The sequence below is a fragment of the Zootermopsis nevadensis genome, unplaced genomic scaffold, assembly GCF_977971745.1.
Source record: "Zootermopsis nevadensis isolate Lab colony 2312 unplaced genomic scaffold, Znev_1.0 Znev_ptg000243l, whole genome shotgun sequence".
Taxonomy (NCBI): Eukaryota; Metazoa; Arthropoda; class Insecta; order Blattodea; family Termopsidae; genus Zootermopsis; species Zootermopsis nevadensis.
The window spans coordinates 419,002-430,000 of NW_028259370.1; positions in this window are offsets into that span (position 1 = coordinate 419,002).

The window sequence follows — 10,999 nt, forward strand, 5'->3', positions numbered from 1 at the left end:
TCAATTAACGGCATTACTATGCACAGCAAGGCCAACTTTCTTCAATTATGAATATTTTTCTGCATTTTGGAAATTTTCGGACTTAGCCGCTGAAGCGACTCAAGTAACACGCACGGTGGGACATAGCCGCAGAACTGGTTTCAAGTACCACGCACCACGGGACATAGCCGCAGAATTCGTACCGTCCAAGTAAGGCCCACCTAACACAGCGGAAATTTATTTTTATTCTATTAACGATATTATTAAGCACAGCAAGGCCAACTTTCTTCAATTATGTATATTTTTCTGCATTTTGGAAATTTTCGGACTTAGCCGCTGAAGCGACTCAACTAACACGCACGGTCGGACATAGCCGCAGAACTGGTTTCAAGTACCACGCACCACGGGACATAGCCGCAGAATTCGTACCGTCCAAGTAAGGCCCAGCTAACACAGCGGAAATTTATTTTTAATCTATTAACGATATTATTAAGCACAGCAAGCCCAATTTTCTTGAATTATGTGTATTTTTCTGCATTTTGGAAATTTTTTGGACTTAGCCGCTGAAGCGACTCAACTAACACGCACGGTCGGACATAGCCGCAGAACTGGTTTCAAGTACCACGCACCACGGGACATAGCCGCAGAATTCGTACCGTCCAAGTAAGGCCCACCTAACACAGCGGAAATTTATTTTTATTCTATTAACGATATTATTAAGCACAGCAAGGCCAACTTTCTTCAATTATGTATATTTTTCTGCATTTTGGAAATTTTTTGGACTTAGCCGCTGAAGCGACTCAACTAACACGCACGGTCGGACATAGCCGCAGAACTGGTTTCAAGTACCACGCACCACGGGACATAGCCGCAGAATTCGTACCGTCCAAGTAAGGCCCACCTAACACAGCGGAAATTTATTTTTAATCTATTAACGATATTATTAAGCACAGCAAGCCCAATTTTCTTCAATTATGTGTATTTTTCTGCATTTTGGAAATTTTTTGGACTTAGCCGCTGAAGCGACTCAACTAACACGCACGGTCGGACATAGCCGCAGAACTGGTTTCAAGTACCACGCACCACGGGACATAGCCGCAGAATTCGTACCGTCCAAGTAAGGCCCACCTAACACAGCGGAAATTTATTTTTAGTCAATTAACGGCATTACTATGCACAGCAAGGCCAACTTTCTTCAATTATGAATATTTTTCTGCATTTTGGAAATTTTCGGACTTAGCCGCTGAAGCGACTCAACTAACACGCACGGTCGGACATAGCCGCAGAACTGGTTTCAAGTACCACGCACCACGGGACATAGCCGCAGAATTCGTACCGTCCAAGTAAGGCCCAGCTAACACAGCGGAAATTTATTTTTAATCTATTAACGATATTATTAAGCACAGCAAGCCCAATTTTCTTCAATTATGTGTATTTTTCTGCATTTTGGAAATTTTTTGGACTTAGCCGCTGAAGCGACTCAACTAACACGCACGGTCGGACATAGCCGCAGAACTGGTTTCAAGTACCACGCACCACGGGACATAGCCGCAGAATTCGTACCGTCCAAGTAAGGCCCACCTAACACAGCGGAAATTTATTTTTAATCTATTAACGATATTATTAAGCACAGCAAGCCCAATTTTCTTCAATTATGTGTATTTTTCTGCATTTTGGAAATTTTTTGGACTTAGCCGCTGAAGCGACTCAACTAACACGCACGGTCGGACATAGCCGCAGAACTGATTTCAAGTACCACGCACCACGGGACATAGCCGCAGAATTCGTACCGTCCAAGTAAGGCCCAGCTAACACAGCGGTAATTTATTTTTAATCTATTAACGATTTTATTAAGCACAGCAAGCCCAATTTTCTTCAATTATGTGTATTTTTCTGCATTTTGGAAATTTTCGGACTTAGCCGCTGAAGCGACTCAACTAACACGCACGGTCGGACATAGCCGCAGAACTGGTTTCAAGTACCACGCACCACGGGACATAGCCGCAGAATTCGTACCGTCCAAGTAAGGCCCAGCTAACACAGCGGAAATTTATTTTTAATCTATTAACGATATTATTAAGCACAGCAAGCCCAATTTTCTTCAATTATGTGTATTTTTCTGCATTTTGGAAATTTTTTGGACTTAGCCGCTGAAGCGACTCAACTAACACGCACGGTCGGACATAGCCGCAGAACTGGTTTCAAGTACCACAAACCACGGGACATAGCCGCAGAATTCGTACCGTCCAAGTAAGGCCCAGCTAACACAGCGGAAATTTATTTTTAATCTATTAACGATATTATTAAGCACAGCAAGCCCAATTTTCTTCAATTATGTGTATTTTTCTGCATTTTGGAAATTTTTTGGACTTAGCCGCTGAAGCGACTCAACTAACACGCACGGTCGGACATAGCCGCAGAACTGGTTTCAAGTACCACGCACCACGGGACATAGCCGCAGAATTCGTACCGTCCAAGTAAGGCCCACCTAACACAGCGGAAATTTATTTTTAATCTATTAACGATATTATTAAGCACAGCAAGCCCAATTTTCTTCAATTATGTGTATTTTTCTGCATTTTGGAAATTTTTTGGACTTAGCCGCTGAAGCGACTCAACTAACACGCACGGTCGGACATAGCCGCAGAACTGATTTCAAGTACCACGCACCACGGGACATAGCCGCAGAATTCGTACCGTCCAAGTAAGGCCCAGCTAACACAGCGGTAATTTATTTTTAATCTATTAACGATTTTATTAAGCACAGCAAGCCCAATTTTCTTCAATTATGTGTATTTTTCTGCATTTTGGAAATTTTCGGACTTAGCCGCTGAAGCGACTCAACTAACACGCACGGTCGGACATAGCCGCAGAACTGGTTTCAAGTACCACGCACCACGGGACATAGCCGCAGAATTCGTACCGTCCAAGTAAGGCCCAGCTAACACAGCGGAAATTTATTTTTAATCTATTAACGATATTATTAAGCACAGCAAGCCCAATTTTCTTCAATTATGTGTATTTTTCTGCATTTTGGAAATTTTTTGGACTTAGCCGCTGAAGCGACTCAACTAACACGCACGGTCGGACATAGCCGCAGAACTGGTTTCAAGTACCACGCACCACGGGACATAGCCGCAGAATTCGTACCGTCCAAGTAAGGCCCACCTAACACAGCGGAAATTTATTTTTAATCTATTAACGATATTATTAAGCACAGCAAGCCCAATTTTCTTCAATTATGTGTATTTTTCTGCATTTTGGAAATTTTTTGGACTTAGCCGCTGAAGCGACTCAACTAACACGCACGGTCGGACATAGCCGCAGAACTGGTTTCAAGTACCACGCACCACGGGACATAGCCGCAGAATTCGTACCGTCCAAGTAAGGCCCACCTAACACAGCGGAAATTTATTTTTAATCTATTAACGATTTTATTAAGCACAGCAAGCCCAATTTTCTTCAATTATGTGTATTTTTCTGCATTTTGGAAATTTTTTGGACTTAGCCGCTGAAGTGACTCAACTAACACGCACGGTCGGACATAGCCGCAGAACTGGTTTCAAGTACCACGCACCACGGGACATAGCCGCAGAATTCGTACCGTCCAAGTAAGGCCCAGCTAACACAGCGGAAATTTATTTTTAATCTATTAACGATATTATTAAGCACAGCAAGCCCAATTTTCTTCAATTATGTGTATTTTTCTGCATTTTGGAAATTTTTTGGACTTAGCCGCTGAAGCGACTCAACTAACACGCACGGTCGGACATAGCCGCAGAACTGGTTTCAAGTACCACGCACCACGGGACATAGCCGCAGAATTCGTACCGTCCAAGTAAGGCCCACCTAACACAGCGGAAATTTATTTTTAATCTATTAACGATATTATTAAGCACAGCAAGCCCAATTTTCTTCAATTATGTGTATTTTTCTGCATTTTGGAAATTTTTTGGACTTAGCCGCTGAAGCGACTCAACTAACACGCACGGTCGGACATAGCCGCAGAACTGGTTTCAAGTACCACGCACCACGGGACATAGCCGCAGAATTCGTACCGTCCAAGTAAGGCCCACCTAACACAGCGGAAATTTATTTTTAATCTATTAACGGCATTACTATGCACAGCAAGGCCAACTTTCTTCAATTATGAATATTTTTCTGCATTTTGGAAATTTTCGGACTTAGCCGCTGAAGCGACTCAACTAACACGCACGGTCGGACATAGCCGCAGAACTGGTTTCAAGTACCACGCACCACGGGACATAGCCGCAGAATTCGTACCGTCCAAGTAAGGCCCACCTAACACAGCGGAAATTTATTTTTAATCTATTAACGATATTATTAAGCACAGCAAGCCCAATTTTCTTCAATTATGTGTATTTTTCTGCATTTTGGAAATTTTCGGACTTAGCCGCTGAAGCGACTCAACTAACACGCACGGTCGGACATAGCCGCAGAACTGGTTTCAAGTACCACGCACCATGGGACATAGCCGCAGAATTCGTACCGTCCAAGTAAGGCCCACCTAACACAGCGGAAATTTATTTTTAATCTATTAACGGCATTACTATGCACAGCAAGGCCAACTTTCTTCAATTATGAATATTTTTCTGCATTTTGGAAATTTTCGGACTTAGCCGCTGAAGCGACTCAACTAACACGCACGGTCGGACATAGCCGCAGAACTGGTTTCAAGTACCACGCACCACGGGACATAGCCGCAGAATTCGTACCGTCCAAGTAAGGCCCACCTAACACAGCGGAAATTTATTTTTAATCTATTAACGATATTATTAAGCACAGCAAGGCCAACTTTCTTCAATTATGTATATTTTTCTGCATTTTGGAAATTTTCGGACTTAGCCGCTGAAGCGACTCAACTAACACGCACGGTCGGACATAGCCGCAGAACTGATTTCAAGTTCCAAGCACCACGGGACATAGCCGCAGAGCCATGACTTTTGAGTTAAATTTCGGAAATTTATTTTTAGACAATTAACGGCATTATTGTGCACAGCAAGCCCATTTTTTTTCAATTAAGAATATTTTACTGCATTTTGGAATATTTCGGACTTAGCCGCTGAAGTTATATTCGTTCTATTTCTTATTCTTAGGAAGGCGCTATCACGGCACGGTCTCGTGCTTCGAAGCAGCCCCGTAACTATACTCGCCGTCTGAATTGGCCTCAGGAAGCGACCGTCCCAATACAACCCATCAAACACAGGCGTAGTCTCTTACATGACTTACTTTTAATGCGTTAACGGCTATACGATGATTTCTTTCGAGACGGGGCACCGCAAGCCCAATTTTAATGATTTACAAATACTTAACCATATTATTATTTTTATTATTTGTTATTGATTGCAAATGATTTTATCCCCGGTGGCAGTGACCTACAATAAGGTACAAGAACATAAGACACAACAAAACAATGCGATACATCAACACAGTGAGACAGAAAAAGAATAATTAGAGGGCACAACAAAAAGAATAAGACACAACAGAACCATAAAAGAAAAACATAAGACGCAACCAAAACAACACATCCCACTCACTCACTCAAAATCAAACAACTCATAAGAATACAAAACCATCTACTTCACTATATTACGCTTTCTTCCTCCCTAATTCTTCTTCTTCTACTCCCGTTATTCGTGTTGTCTTATGTTATTTTTATTCAAGTTACTATTATTAAGAAGGCGCCATTACCGCAGGACTCTTTCACCGAAACAGCCTTCTGAGCTACCACGCGCCGTCGGACTTTTGCCGCAGACGTCCCGGGCCTTGGCGGCCGGCAAGCCTCTCGTCGGGGAGAAAATCGCCTTCCGCCCGCGCAAGACAAATGCTGAGATAAGGGGGGTCCAGACCTACTATGGGGAGGACTTTGGGAGCAGGTCCGAGTGCGCGGCCGAACCGGCAATCGGCAAGTATGAGGCCTCCTGCCGGTTCGGGACACGCCGCACTTGACCCGGGGTCGTAGTGTCAGGACGGGGGTGGGGGTGGGGGCAGGACGGAGATCTGGCGTGTGTGGGCGGGCGGGCGGGCGGGGGACCGCGTTCTTAATCGCGGGGACTCGGTCCGGACTCCGTCCTGGGTTCGAACCTAGCTTAATTGTTTTAGGCCCACCTGAGATGCCGCGGGCCACCACGGCGCCCTACGCCGCCGCCGCGAGGACGATGACGACGCTCCTGTGTTCTCCGGCCAGCCTCGAGGACTCAGTCCTCGGTTCGATGCTCGCCTGCCACCACGGCGCCCTACGCCACGCAAGCTCGTCGCTGCTGCAGCCGCGAGGGGCCTATGACGTTCCTGGGTTCGAACCTCGCTTCGGGGATTCTGGGACGCCGCGTGCCTCCACGGCGCCCTACACCAAGAAATCGGGTCGCTGCTGCATGGCCGAAGAAGGTCCTGGGTTCGAACCCCGCCAGCGGCGTGCCCTGTTCCGCTCAGGGCGTGCGCTACGGTCCCGGCTTCGAGACCCCGCGAAGTCACTCCGGCCCCCCCACCCCCCCGCGGGGGAGGGGCGCTGGCGGGCTGGAGGGATTCCCCAGCCCCCGCGGGTGAGTGGCAGCGAAGATCTATAGTTTTGACTCTCTTAAGTGGCCGCCGAGGCCGGCCAACACCTACCACGCGCCATCCAGCAACTACCACGCACCGTGGGACTTAGCCGCTGAAGCGACTCAAGTAACACGCACGGTGGGACATAGCCGCAGAACTGGTTTCAAGTACCACGCACCACGGGACATAGCCGCAGAATTCGTACCGTCCAAGTAAGGCCCACCTAACACAGCGGAAATTTATTTTTATTCTATTAACGATATTATTAAGCACAGCAAGGCCAACTTTCTTCAATTATGTATATTTTTCTGCATTTTGGAAATTTTCGGACTTAGCCGCTGAAGCGACTCAACTAACACGCACGGTCGGACATAGCCGCAGAACTGGTTTCAAGTACCACGCACCACGGGACATAGCCGCAGAATTCGTACCGTCCAAGTAAGGCCCAGCTAACACAGCGGAAATTTATTTTTAATCTATTAACGATATTATTAAGCACAGCAAGCCCAATTTTCTTGAATTATGTGTATTTTTCTGCATTTTGGAAATTTTTTGGACTTAGCCGCTGAAGCGACTCAACTAACACGCACGGTCGGACATAGCCGCAGAACTGGTTTCAAGTACCACGCACCACGGGACATAGCCGCAGAATTCGTACCGTCCAAGTAAGGCCCACCTAACACAGCGGAAATTTATTTTTATTCTATTAACGATATTATTAAGCACAGCAAGGCCAACTTTCTTCAATTATGTATATTTTTCTGCATTTTGGAAATTTTTTGGACTTAGCCGCTGAAGCGACTCAACTAACACGCACGGTCGGACATAGCCGCAGAACTGATTTCAAGTACCACGCACCACGGGACATAGCCGCAGAATTCGTCCCGTCCAAGTAAGGCCCACCTAACACAGCGGAAATTTATTTTTAGTCAATTAACGGCATTACTATGCACAGCAAGGCCAACTTTCTTCAATTATGAATATTTTTCTGCATTTTGGAAATTTTCGGACTTAGCCGCTGAAGCGACTCAACTAACACGCACGGTCGGACATAGCCGCAGAACTGGTTTCAAGTACCACGCACCACGGGACATAGCCGCAGAATTCGTACCGTCCAAGTAAGGCCCAGCTAACACAGCGGAAATTTATTTTTAATCTATTAACGACATTATTAAGCACAGCAAGGCCAATTTTCTTCAATTATGTATATTTTTCTGCATTTTGGAAATTTTCGGACTTAGCCGCTGAAGCGACTCAACTAACACGCACGGTCGGACATAGCCGCAGAACTGGTTTCAAGTACCACGCACCACGGGACATAGCCGCAGAATTCGTACCGTCCAAGTAAGGCCCAGCTAACACAGCGGAAATTTATTTTTAATCTATTAACGACATTATTAAGCACAGCAAGGCCAATTTTCTTCAATTATGTATATTTTTCTGCATTTTGGAAATTTTCGGACTTAGCCGCTGAAGCGACTCAACTAACACGCACGGTCGGACATAGCCGCAGAACTGGTTTCAAGTACCACGCACCACGGGACATAGCCGCAGAATTCGTACCGTCCAAGTAAGGCCCACCTAACACAGCGGAAATTTATTTTTAATCTATTAACGATATTATTAAGCACAGCAAGCCCAATTTTCTTCAATTATGTGTATTTTTCTGCATTTTGGAAATTTTTTGGACTTAGCCGCTGAAGCGACTCAACTAACACGCACGGTCGGACATAGCCGCAGAACTGATTTCAAGTACCACGCACCACGGGACATAGCCGCAGAATTCGTCCCGTCCAAGTAAGGCCCACCTAACACAGCGGAAATTTATTTTTAGTCAATTAACGGCATTACTATGCACAGCAAGGCCAACTTTCTTCAATTATGAATATTTTTCTGCATTTTGGAAATTTTCGGACTTAGCCGCTGAAGCGACTCAACTAACACGCACGGTCGGACATAGCCGCAGAACTGGTTTCAAGTACCACGCACCACGGGACATAGCCGCAGAATTCGTACCGTCCAAGTAAGGCCCAGCTAACACAGCGGAAATTTATTTTTAATCTATTAACGATATTATTAAGCACAGCAAGCCCAATTTTCTTCAATTATGTGTATTTTTCTGCATTTTGGAAATTTTTTGGACTTAGCCGCTGAAGCGACTCAACTAACACGCACGGTCGGACATAGCCGCAGAACTGGTTTCAAGTACCACGCACCACGGGACATAGCCGCAGAATTCGTACCGTCCAAGTAAGGCCCAGCTAACACAGCGGAAATTTATTTTTAATCTATTAACGATATTATTAAGCACAGCAAGCCCAATTTTCTTCAATTATGTGTATTTTTCTGCATTTTGGAAATTTTTTGGACTTAGCCGCTGAAGCGACTCAACTAACACGCACGGTCGGACATAGCCGCAGAACTGGTTTCAAGTACCACGCACCACGGGACATAGCCGCAGAATTCGTACCGTCCAAGTAAGGCCCACCTAACACAGCGGAAATTTATTTTTAATCTATTAACGATATTATTAAGCACAGCAAGGCCAACTTTCTTCAATTATGTATATTTTTCTGCATTTTGGAAATTTTCGGACTTAGCCGCTGAAGCGACTCAACTAACACGCACGGTCGGACATAGCCGCAGAACTGATTTCAAGTTCCAAGCACCACGGGACATAGCCGCAGAGCCATGACTTTTGAGTTAAATTTCGGAAATTTATTTTTAGACAATTAACGGCATTATTGTGCACAGCAAGCCCATTTTTTTTCAATTAAGAATATTTTACTGCATTTTGGAATATTTCGGACTTAGCCGCTGAAGTTATATTCGTTCTATTTCTTATTCTTAGGAAGGCGCTATCACGGCACGGTCTCGTGCTTCGAAGCAGCCCCGTAACTATACTCGCCGTCTGAATTGGCCTCAGGAAGCGACCGTCCCAATACAACCCATCAAACACAGGCGTAGTCTCTTACATGACTTACTTTTAATGCGTTAACGGCTATACGATGATTTCTTTCGAGACGGGGCACCGCAAGCCCAATTTTAATGATTTACAAATACTTAACCATATTATTATTTTTATTATTTGTTATTGATTGCAAATGATTTTATCCCCGGTGGCAGTGACCTACAATAAGGTACAAGAACATAAGACACAACAAAACAATGCGATACATCAACACAGTGAGACAGAAAAAGAATAATTAGAGGGCACAACAAAAAGAATAAGACACAACAGAACCATAAAAGAAAAACATAAGACGCAACCAAAACAACACATCCCACTCACTCACTCAAAATCAAACAACTCATAAGAATACAAAACCATCTACTTCACTATATTACGCTTTCTTCCTCCCTAATTCTTCTTCTTCTACTCCCGTTATTCGTGTTGTCTTATGTTATTTTTATTCAAGTTACTATTATTAAGAAGGCGCCATTACCGCAGGACTCTTTCACCGAAACAGCCTTCTGAGCTACCACGCGCCGTCGGACTTTTGCCGCAGACGTCCCGGGCCTTGGCGGCCGGCAAGCCTCTCGTCGGGGAGAAAATCGCCTTCCGCCCGCGCAAGACAAATGCTGAGATAAGGGGGGTCCAGACCTACTATGGGGAGGACTTTGGGAGCAGGTCCGAGTGCGCGGCCGAACCGGCAATCGGCAAGTATGAGGCCTCCTGCCGGTTCGGGACACGCCGCACTTGACCCGGGGTCGTAGTGTCAGGACGGGGGTGGGGGTGGGGGCAGGACGGAGATCTGGCGTGTGTGGGCGGGCGGGCGGGCGGGGGACCGCGTTCTTAATCGCGGGGACTCGGTCCGGACTCCGTCCTGGGTTCGAACCTAGCTTAATTGTTTTAGGCCCACCTGAGATGCCGCGGGCCACCACGGCGCCCTACGCCGCCGCCGCGAGGACGATGACGACGCTCCTGTGTTCTCCGGCCAGCCTCGAGGACTCAGTCCTCGGTTCGATGCTCGCCTGCCACCACGGCGCCCTACGCCACGCAAGCTCGTCGCTGCTGCAGCCGCGAGGGGCCTATGACGTTCCTGGGTTCGAACCTCGCTTCGGGGATTCTGGGACGCCGCGTGCCTCCACGGCGCCCTACACCAAGAAATCGGGTCGCTGCTGCATGGCCGAAGAAGGTCCTGGGTTCGAACCCCGCCAGCGGCGTGCCCTGTTCCGCTCAGGGCGTGCGCTACGGTCCCGGCTTCGAGACCCCGCGAAGTCACTCCGGCCCCCCCACCCCCCCGCGGGGGAGGGGCGCTGGCGGGCTGGAGGGATTCCCCAGCCCCCGCGGGTGAGTGGCAGCGAAGATCTATAGTTTTGACTCTCTTAAGTGGCCGCCGAGGCCGGCCAACACCTACCACGCGCCATCCAGCAACTACCACGCACCGTGGGACTTAGCCGCTGGAACGACCATTCAAGTACCACGCACGGTGGGACTTAGCCGCAGAGCTAGACCCCT